Source organism: Dama dama, chromosome 14 (assembly GCF_033118175.1).
Source record: "Dama dama isolate Ldn47 chromosome 14, ASM3311817v1, whole genome shotgun sequence".
NCBI classification, from domain to species: Eukaryota; Metazoa; Chordata; class Mammalia; order Artiodactyla; family Cervidae; genus Dama; species Dama dama.
Genome location: NC_083694.1, coordinates 74,680,226 through 74,691,453, shown reverse-complemented (window position 1 = coordinate 74,691,453; position 11,228 = coordinate 74,680,226). Strand labels below are relative to the sequence as shown.

Below are 11,228 nucleotides of genomic sequence, written 5' to 3'. Positions count from 1 at the left end.
ATAGGCTGAGAATTATTATCTGGGTATTTTTTAAGTCGCTGCTGAAAAGTCCTTTTTGACAAGGTATTTAAAAACATCGCCGTGAAGAAAGTTGCCAGGGCACATCTTCTGCTCAGAATGTTTAATCTGATGTCTTTATTTCCTCTTGCATCTCTGCGTAGTTATCACAGCGGAATTGGATGGGGTTCCATTTATGCATATCACATACGATATTTTTGCACGGTTAAAAATCTCTGTTTTCCAGTAACCTTCAAAATGACTTCAGTGCCGTGGGGACATCCGTCTTCTTCCAGCAATGATGATGAACAGAGAGTTCTTAAGGTGAGTCGTTTTAACGAGAGCTTCACGTTCAGGGCGCCACATTGAAATAGTGAGGTTGGGGGCCCACGCGTGGCTCTGCCTTAAACGTAGCCCAAAGAAAGACTTCGCTTGTTAGAAAATCATGCTGTGGGCAAACAGATGCGTTTGAACGCCTCCTGCTTTACAGGAAATGCACTGCCTTAGTTTTTAAACTAGGGCTGGTGTTTAGTTAAATCTCCCGTGGACTCAGTTCACTGAAGGTGACGGCAGCCCTCACTCGGGCTCAATGAGAAGGAGAGGAGACAGTAAATTTTTCCGGCGGCGACAGGAGATCTTGTTATAGGAGTCAGCGCGGGGGTCAGGGCAGGGCCTGTTGATGACGGAGGAAAAGAGAAGTAAATTCATTCTGCTTCAGGCACTTTGTCAAGTGCCAGTAGCTTACCATTGAGAACTAGTCACCCGTCCCCGTCTTACGGCCCTGGAGGTCACCCAGCGCATATAAATCACGGCCCGCGTGGGCGCAGCCACCCATTGCTGCTCCGGGATGAAATAAAAAAGAGAAATGCAGCTTTCGGGAGGCGAAGGGCTGCGGGCGCCCCGCCACGTGTTGCTGTCGAATGCGAGCTGCGGCTCCATATTGATCTCCCGAATCAAGTCATTAAAATGTGCAGTTTTTGTTTATTGGAATGAAGCAATTAAATGGTTCAGTTATGCCAGACCTTACCTTTTCTGATGAAAACTATTGATTTCTTGCCACAGCTTTATAAGCGACAATGTTTTTGATTACTCTTGACAAACCTCCTTGGAGTGTTAATTAAAATTGTACCAGATGAGCAGGTGGGGGAGATCATTAGATCGGCTGGATCACAGGCCGCACTTCATATTCTGCAGCCTTGCATAATGAATAGGGCACGAGAGGGGAAGACAACGTCTTCATCAGCAGAATTAGCATCTTCACTTTTTAAAGAACTAGGTGGCATTCCATTTCACCGTACAGATGCTCTGGAATCGCTGGCATGCTCCTACCACTATGTTTGATCAAAATTTGCTTTTTATGTTTTGCTTTAATTTTTCTAGTGTCTAATGAGTTGCTGGTTTTGTTTCCAAGGTAGCAAATATTTAAACAGATATTTATACAGAAAACTGAGGAATCAAATAAGACCCTTCCAGTGCTTATGCAGATGAAGTCATGAATATTAATTTGATTCCACTGAACACGGTCAAAATCCCTCCGTAAATATCTTCGCTGTGATTCTGAGAAACGTTTAACTTCTTGTTTTGGGGACCTTCGTGAAACATGCTTATTTAGGCAATGCTCTTTTGAAGATTTTATTAATTTATAGTTTCACTTTCTCCTAGCTATTGTAAGAGTGTTGCATTTTAGAAATTAAAAATACTAAAATCAGAGGCAAATAATAGTCATGTTTATAAAATCAGAGGCAAATATTCAAATAATATTCATGTTTTTGAGACATGAACGATCTTTACATTTGTGCTATTTGTTATGAAAAACGATTCAATTATTGCTTCACTGATAAAGGCATTGAGGTGAGCTTCTTCATTTTTGCAGAACACACAGAACTTAAGTAATTGAAATTAAATTCAAAATCCTCTGTGATCTGGTGTCTGTGAACAGCAAGGCAGTTTGCGTCTCTCAGATTCATGGGCCCTGAAAAGGACTTTGGGAGGTCATCTAATCCAATCCCCTCTTGGCAAAGAAGCTGTTTAAAAATGCACAACTTTTCATTCATCTGGAATTTTAAAAAGGATTAATGAATTTATAAATGTATTATTTACAATGTTCTGATCATGTATATCTAACTGTAGCTAACTGTTAGACTTTGAAATGATAAGCTTTTTTAAAATCTCAACTTCTCTTAGGAAAATGTTTTACAGTTCACAAAGTGTCTTTCCATTTATATTCCTTCATTGGATCGACAACCAAACTTTATATTGTACAAAAAGGTTTTATAATTTTTGAAACACACTTCTGGATGGGTTGTTCAGCTGACTTAATAATAACATTTATAAGCTCTAATTATTTGAAGCTATGTTGTTTCACAGTTTCTGGAGAGCGTAAGTGAAGCCTGCACGGTCACTTGAGTTTTGTAGGTGAGAGCAAATTCGGATAAAAGCATCAGTGCAGTTTGTTTAGTACTAAAATTTAGCCTACTGTTTTAAGAATAAGTTTATTTATTTATTCGGCTGTGACGAGTCTCAGTTGCAGCACATGGGATCTTTAGCTGCATTGTGGGAACCCTTTAACTGTGGCATGTGGAATCTAGTTCCCTGACCAGGAAGTGAATCCAGCCCCCTGCACTGGGAGCGCAGAGTCTTAGCCACTGGACCATCTGGAAGTAACCCACTATTTCTGAGTTCTACAAATAGTCACTGTACTCAATCAACCACTTAAGCAAAATATTATAAATAATAGACATAGAATAGCTTTTGCAGGGTCTTAGAATTCTAGTGTTAGAATGTGTACTTGTATATTCCTGCATGCAAACATAGTCATCTGAAACAGAGAAATCATTTATTTTATTATCATTTATTTGAAATGCTCATGTGTTTTCACCTTGGGCTGAGTTCATCCACTGAACCAGGGGCTGAAGATCCCTCTTCAAGGCGGCTCCTTCAGATGGTCGGCAGGCAAGTTGGCGCTAGCTGTGAGCTCAGCCAGGGCTGCGGCGTCTCATCATGGGCCTCTTCTAGGCTGCCTGGCCTAGAGTTCCAAGAGTGAGTGTCCCAAAAGAATAAGGTGGAAGTATACAGCATTTGGGCTTCCATGTGGTTCAGATGGTAAAGAATGCAAGAGACCAGGGTTCAGTTCCTGAGTGGAGAAGATCCCCTGGAGAAGGGAATGGTGACCCACTCCTGTATTCTTGCCTGGAGAAGCCTGTGGACAGAGGAGCCTGGCGGGATACAGTCCATGGGTCGCAAAGAGTTGGACACGACTGAGTGACTGAGTGAGAAAAAGACCATGGCATTTATCACCTCTAGCCTCAGAAGTCCCAGCATTGCTTGTGCCGAACTCTGGGCTGATGTAGGCATAAAAGCCCTCTGAGGTTCACGGAGAGGGGACACAGACCCTCGCCCTTGAAGGGGGAGCATCAAAGTCAGATTTCAGAAGAGCCTGTGGAATGAGACATGCTGAAGTCACGTTTGCATGATACAACTTGTCACAGAAGCCATGTACTCCATCCCATTGCATAACATTTATTATTTTGGGTGTGATTTAATTTGAGAGAGGCAAAAGTGAATAGAAAAATCAAACAAGATTCTAATGATTCAACTGTAATTATTCTTTAAGCAGCATACTTCAAATTGTGTTTGTTTTTTTTTTTTCCAGAGAAAAGGGCATAAAGGCAGGTCTTTCTTTCAAATATTTTTGTTTTATTGAAGTACAGTTGATTTATAATGTGTTAATTTTAAGACAGGTAATTTCTAATGAGAGAATGAGTGTGAAAGTACTTTGAAATCTATCATCTATAATGTAAGGTTCTATGGGAAATAAAAACTATGAATTAAGAACTATAACCATTGTTTAGTCAATATCTACTTCATCATCCTTTGGAAATTAGTTAGGTTCTGATGAAAAGAAGCCACCCTCTTTCCAAAAATTCTGACTGTTGTCAGTTTTGTTGTTGTATGTTGTTACTTTAGAAGCTCACTTGCTGTGATAATCGTGTTTGATGTTTGCTGACAGTCGAGATGAGATGGCTGCGTTGTAGCATTATGCATCTAGGGTCTTTAAGAGTTCTCTCCTTTAGTCAGTGAATATTTGTTGTGCTTCTGTCCTGAACCAGCCAGTGTCCTAGGCACTTTGGAAATTATCCTCAGAGGGGAACTTTCAGTGTACACAGTGATGTATGTATATATTTTATCTAACAGATGTAACACGGTTCTCTGTGCTCATTTCTTTTGAACTACGGAGTAGAGTTTCTTTGTTTAACTTGGTTTTTTAAATATTATCTGTTGATTTACTTTGGCTGCACTGGGTCTTTGTCGCTTTGCGCAGGCTTTCTCTAGTTGAGGTGAGCCGGCGCTGCCCTTCCTGCTGGTGCTGGCTTTATCACCGGCTCCTCCTGTCGGGGAGCGCGGGCTCTGGACACGTGGGCTTCAGTAGTTGCCGCACACAAGCTTGGTAGTTGCAGCACAGACTCAGTAGTTGCAGCACAGACTCAGTAGTTGCCGCACACAAGCTCAGTAGTTGTAGCACACAGGCTCAGTAGCACACAAGCTCAGTAGTTGTAGCACACAGGCTCAGTAGTTGTAGCACACAGGCTCGGTAGCACACAGGCTCAGTAGCACACAGGCTCGGTAGCACACAGTCTCGGTACCACACAGGCTCAGTACCACACAGGCTCGGTAGCACATAGGCTCAGTAGCACACAGGCTCGGTAGTTGTAGCACACAGGCTCAGTAGCACACAGGCTCAGTAGCACACAGGCTCGGTAGCACACAGTCTCGGTACCACACAGGCTCAGTACCACACAGGCTCGGTAGCACATAGGCTCAGTAGCACACAGGCTCAGTAGTTGTAGCACACAGGCTCAGTAGCACACAGGCTCACTAGTTGTAACACACAGGCTCAGTAGTTGTAGCACACAGGCTCAGCAGCACACAGGCTCAGTAGTTGTAGCACACAGGCTCAGTAGCACACAGGCTCAGTAGCACACAGGCTCACTAGTTGTAACACACAGGCTCAGTAGTTGTAGCACACAGGCTCAGTACCACACAGGCTCAGTAGCACACAGGCTCAGTAGTTGTAGCACACAGGCTCAGTACCACAAAGGCTCAGTAGCACATAGGCTCAGTAGTTGTAGCACACACGCTCAGTAGCACACAGGCTCACTAGTTGTAACACACAGGCTCAGTAGTTGTAGCACACAGGCTCAGTAGCATACAAGCTCAGTAGTTGTAGCACACAGGCTCAGTAGCACACAGGCTCGGTAGCACACTGGCTCAGTAGCACACAAGCTCAGTAGTTGTAGCAAACAGGCTCAGTAGCACACATGCTTGGTAGCACACAGGCTCAGTAGCACACTGGCTCAGTAGCACACAAGCTCAGTAGTTGTAGCACACAGGCTCAGTAGCACACAGGCTCAGTAGCACACAAGCTCAGTAGTTGTAGCACACAGGCTCAGTAGCACACAGGCTCAGTAGCACACAGGCTTGGTAGCACACAGGCTCTGTAGCACATAGGCTCAGTAGTTGTAGCACACACGCTCAGTAGCACACAGGCTCACTAGTTGTAACACACAGGCTCAGTAGTTGTAGCACACAGGCTCAGTAGCACACATGCTTGGTAGCACACAGGCTCGGTAGCACACTGGCTCAGTAGCACACAAGCTCAGTAGTTGTAGCACACAGGCTCAGTACCACGCAAGCTCAGTAGCACACAAGCTCAGTAGTTGTAGCACATAGGCTCAGTAGCACACAGGCTCGGTAGCACACAGGCTCGGTACCACACAGGCTCAGTACCACACAGACTCGGTAGCACACAGGCTCAGTAGCACACAAGCTCAGTAGTTGTAGCACACAGGCTCAGTAGCACACAAGCTCAGTAGTTGTAGCACACAGGCTCAGTAGCACACAGGCTCAGTAGCACACAGGCTCGGTAGCACACAGGCTCAGTAGCACACAAGCTCAGTAGTTGTAGCACACAGGCTCAGTAGCACACAGGCTCGGTAGCACACAGGCTCGGTACCACACAGGCTCAGTACCACACAGGCTCGGTAGCACATAGGCTCAGTAGCACACAGGCTCAGTAGCTGTAACACACAGGCTCAGTAGTTGTAGCACACAGGCTCAGTAGCACACAAGCTCAGTAGTTGTAGCACACCGGCTCAGTACCACACAGGCTCGGTAGCACACAGGCTCACTAGTTGTAGCACACAGGCTCAGTAGTTGTAGCACACAGGCTCAGTAGCACACAGGCTCAGTAGTTGTAGCACACAGGCTCAGTAGTTGTAGCACACAGGCTCAGTACCACACAGGCTCAGTAGCACACAGGCTCGGTAGCACACAGGCTCCGTAGCACACAAGCTCAGTAGTTGTAGCACACAGGCTCAGTAGCACACAGGCTCAGTACCCCACAGGCTCAGTAGCACACAAGCTCAGTAGTTGTAGCACACAGGCTCAGTAGCACACAGGCTCAGTAGCACACAGGCTCGGTAGCACACAGGCTCAGTAGCACACAAGCTCAGTAGTTGTAGCACACAGGCTCAGTAGCACACAGGCTCAGTAGCACACAGGCTCGGTACCACACAGGCTCAGTACCACACAGGCTCGGTAGCACATAGGCTCAGTAGCACACAGGCTCAGTAGCTGTAACACACAGGCTCAGTAGTTGTAGCACACAGGCTCAGTAGCACACAAGCTCAGTAGTTGTAGCACACCGGCTCAGTACCACACAGGCTCGGTAGCACACAGGCTCACTAGTTGTAGCACACAGGCTCAGTAGTTGTAGCACACAGGCTCAGTAGCACACAGGCTCAGTAGCACACAGGCTCACTAGTTGTAGCACACAGGCTCAGTAGTTGTAGCACACAGGCTCAGTACCACACAGGCTCAGTAGCACACAGGCTCAGTAGCACACAGGCTCAGTAGCTGTAACACACAGGCTCAGTAGCACACAGGCTCAGTAGCACACAGGCTCAGTAGCTGTAACACACAGGCTCAGTAGTTGTAGCACACAGGCTCAGTAGCACACAAGCTCAGTGGTTGTAGCACACCGGCTCAGTAGCACACCGGCTCAGTAGCACACAGGCTCAGTAGCACACAAGCTCAGTAGTTGTAGCACACAGGCTCAGTACCACACAGGCTCGGTGGCACACAGGCTCAGTAGCACACAGACTGTAGCACACAGGCTCAGTAGCACACAAGCTCAGTAGTTGTAGCACACCGGCTCAGTAGCACACAGGCTCAGTAGCACACAGGCTCAGTAGCACACAAGCTCAGTAGTTGTAGCACACAGGCTCGGTAGCTGCATCTCGTCTGCTCTGAGCACAGGCTCAGCACTTGTGATGCGTGGGCTTAGACGCTTCACAGCACGTGGAATCTTCCTGGGCCAGGGATCAAACCCTGAGCCAGGCAGATTCCTATCCACTGAGCCACTGGGGAAGTCCTGTTTAATTTGTAATAAGGAAAAGAATTGAGAGATAAAAGCAATTTTTAGAAGCCATCAGAAGGTGTAATTTGCTCTTGATACACAATTAATCCACAAGTGGAACTTAGAATGTTTTGTGTGAATTGTTTTAAAGAACACAGCGCAGCCTCGCAAAGCTATCTATCAGGGTATTTTAAAAATATTTATTTATTTTTATTTCTTTATTTGGTTGCCCTGGGTCTTACTTGCAGCATGTGGGATCTAGGTCCTTAACCAGGGATTGAACCTGGGGCCCCCCAGAGTACATGTAACAACTTTGCATAATCAAATTTTCAGTATCGATTTTCTAATAATAATTTTCAGCCAAAGTTTGTTGAAATACATTACACTGTATTATATGTGACATCTTTTTAAAAAATTTTATTAATTCTTTATTGGTGCATAATTGCTTTACAATTTTGTGTTGGTTTCTGCCATACAACTTGAATCAGTCATAATTACATATATATATATGCTCAGTCATTTCAGTCCTGTACCACTTTTTGCAACCCTATGGATTGTAGCCTGCCAGGCTCCTCTGTCCATGGGATTCTACAGGCAAGAATACTGGAGTGGGTTGCCATTTCCTTCTCCAGGGGATCTTCCCGACCCAGGGATCGAACTCGCGTCTCTCATGTCTCCTGCATTGGCAGGCAGGTTTTTTTACCAGTAGCGCCACCGGGAAGCCACTCAATTTTATGCATATACATATATATATATATATACACACACATATATTTGTCTCCCCTATTGTATCATGCATGACATCTTTGCATGACTTTCTGTTTAATCCTCAGAAGGACTCTGTGGCAGTGTAGTATACCCATTTCACAGATGAGTATATCCGGTCTTTACCATTTCTTCTTTTCCTGCAGGCGTTTTCCAGGCCTATATTTTGCCTTCCAGTATAAAGAAGGACAGTGCTGCAATTTTGGTCCTTGTCAGAACCACGTGTTACCTGAATCTTGTACCCAGGATTACACAGATCATAGATTTCACTCATGGGTGGAATTTCTGCCCCTCATGTCTCCTGTCCATCGAGATTTGGCGGTGCTCCAAACACAGGATGGTATCGGTGTGTTTCCCACCTGAACAACCTGAAATCAAGTCTTACATATCCATCATCCAGTTTCTCTGTCTTGTGCAGTAACGTGTAATTCCATTTATTAAACCATTTTTTAACTGACATAGTTAAAAAAAAAAAAAAAGGCGGAGCAGCATTTTCCTCTCCAGCACTCGGAGCTCCAGGGCCGGCGTCCCCCGGATTCACGCAGCGGCAGCACCAGCGGTGAGTGCGACAGGAGGGCGTGTGGCGCGTCTCACAGGTGCTCCGCGAGGCCGTAGGGCTGGGGGGCGATGGGGCGACTTCGAGCCCTCCTGGTGCTCCGCGGGTCTCCACTGCGCTTGTGCTGATTCTGCACGGGGCCGGGTGCCGCGCGGAGTCCCCGGCTCTTGCCGCTCCTGCAGCGTCAGGGCCAGCGGGGGGAGCCGCGCTGAGTGAGCAGGGCACCTCCCCGGGCACAGACGCACACCTCGAGCCGGCTTGTGCAGGGGGAGGAGAGTGTGCTTCTAAGGGGTACTCTCTCCTTTCCAGACCTGGAGTGGCTCCGTGTTTATCCACGCTTTATCGGCTGGTTTGTCAGGCACACTGCACGTGAAACCAGCAGAGCCTGCCTGCTCCTTTTTCCTCCACTGAAAGTCGTTCCTGTGTCTCCAAGCTGCCTGCAAGAACTTTGGCATGGTTTTCCTAACCTTGCAAACAGTAAAAGCAAAACTCTCCTTTGATTAAAAAAAAAAAAAATGCCGGAGGACTCTGGCCCGGAGCCACGAAGGATGCAGGCGATCTGAGGGAATATTCCACAAAACACTGCAAGCTCCCTCTCCGGGCCCCAGTGCGGGCGACGCACTTTGCTTGTACTTAACATACATCAACTGTCACCCAGCGGCAGTCGGCGTTCAGCCGAACACAATGGAATATCCAGATGGTCTAAACAAAGCCAGCAAATGTTCACTGCTATTAAAAGCTGTTTACATCAGCTTCCAGGGTTTCGAGGTACTTAGGTCCATGGCCAGGACTGCCTCTTACAGAGTCCTGTGGCTGACGTTCCCACACCCGGTGGAGACGAAATGAGACAGTAACTTAGGAGGCAGGATAGTGTCAACTAGAGCTGTCACCGCAGGCACTCTCAGTGACTCGCCCCCAGTTCTGTTTTATTGATGGTCCATCGCAGCCGCGGCCCCAGACCCAATGAACAGGCAGCGGCCCTCCCCGCCGGTGGTGGTGGTAGGGCTGGGTGGACGGGTGGGTCCCTACCTGCCCTGCAGTCAGGACCTCTGGGCCTCCTTGCTCCCTGCTGGGGATGTTTAGGCCGTGAATGCTTCTGTTTTCTTCCTCCCAGGTACTCTGCTATCAGGCCCTGTCCTATTGGGGATTAATACACGTGAGTGGCTGACCTGCATTCTTCTGTCTTCCTTCCTTGTCTTTACGGCGTCTCCCTTAAAATTCCAGGTGCATCGCTGATGGTGTTGGAGGCGTAGCCTCCATTGTGTATTGCCATTGTGTACTGTAGTGTATTGCTATTCACAACACTATCCACGGGAAGGATGTCCAGCTCGTTTCTTGTTAAAGAAGAACCTGAGAAACTGTCCCTGTTTTTAACAGGGTATGTTCACCATTGCCAATTTCTCTCATTGTAACATACCTGAAAAATGAGTAAATAGGAAAATCATAGTATATATCAATTTGCCCTAAAATTCAAACTAGTATAAGAACAGAAAAGAGCCTCGATAGAATAATTCAAATAATTATTTTCTACATAAACAGATAATCTTAACTTTATGTCACATTTGGGTTAAGTTTCGTGCATTATTTGTTGTGTCATTTCTGAGTTACCATGCTTCAAGTTTTCTGATGTGTTTTTCAAGGTGGGCGAGTTCATAAATGACTAAAGTAAAATGTTTAAGAAAATATGATTTGTTGGCCTATTTTCTCCAGAAATAACCTTTAAGATCAAGATGGGTAGGTAACGAGGTCGTACGATGTGACACAGGACTGAATTTTACTGATGCTTCGTAAGGTCCTCAAGGCAAGATTGATGTGGGCTGTTAGGAGCACAGTAAAGACAGGCTGTCCTCTATCAGTGGGGACCAGGCTCTCAACTGTCCTGCTGGAGCAGATCATTTCAATAAATTTGATAAGAAACAGGTTTCGATCTCCTATATTTTTATAGGGTTATAGGGCTTCTTTATATTATCACTTGAAATTCAAAGCTTCAAGCTCCCAGGTTTGAGCAAGAAAAAGATGTTGTCCATAAAAAGTTAATGTAGGACTTCCCTGGTGGCCCAGTGGTAACGAATGCGCCTGCCAATGCAGGAGACACGGGTTTGACTCCTGGTCAGGGAGGATCCCACACACTGCGGAGCCGCAAGTACTGAGCGTGTGCCCTAGCACCTGGGGAAAGCAAGTCTTGGGCCCACAGGCTGCAAGGACTGAAGCCCGTGCTCCAAGAGAAGACGCCGCAACGAGAACCCCACACATCACAACTAGAGAGTTGCCCCTGCTTGCCACAGTTAGAGAAAAGCCCTCACCGCAGTGAAGACCCAGTGCAACCAAATATAAATAAAATCATATGTTTAAACAGGTAACCTAGACCGGTATATTTCATGATCGTGATGCTACTAGGACAACGAGGAGGTCCTCCTTACAGAGCTTTTAAGAGTTTGAAACTTTGCGCTGATAATAGTTTGGTCAAACGCTATTTCAGGAAGGCAGCCTGGG

General features: G+C 46.3%; 1 long non-coding RNA gene across 1 annotated transcript; it reads left to right on the top strand.

The window, feature by feature from the left end:
- Positions 1 to 248: 248 nt before the first annotated feature.
- LOC133069468 (uncharacterized) lies at positions 249 to 10,482 on the top strand. The gene is made up of 3 exons (XR_009695878.1): positions 249 to 321; positions 8,326 to 8,738; positions 9,045 to 10,482. It is a non-coding gene; the product is annotated as an uncharacterized LOC133069468 (long non-coding RNA).
- The last annotated feature ends 746 nt before the right edge of the window (positions 10,483 to 11,228 follow it).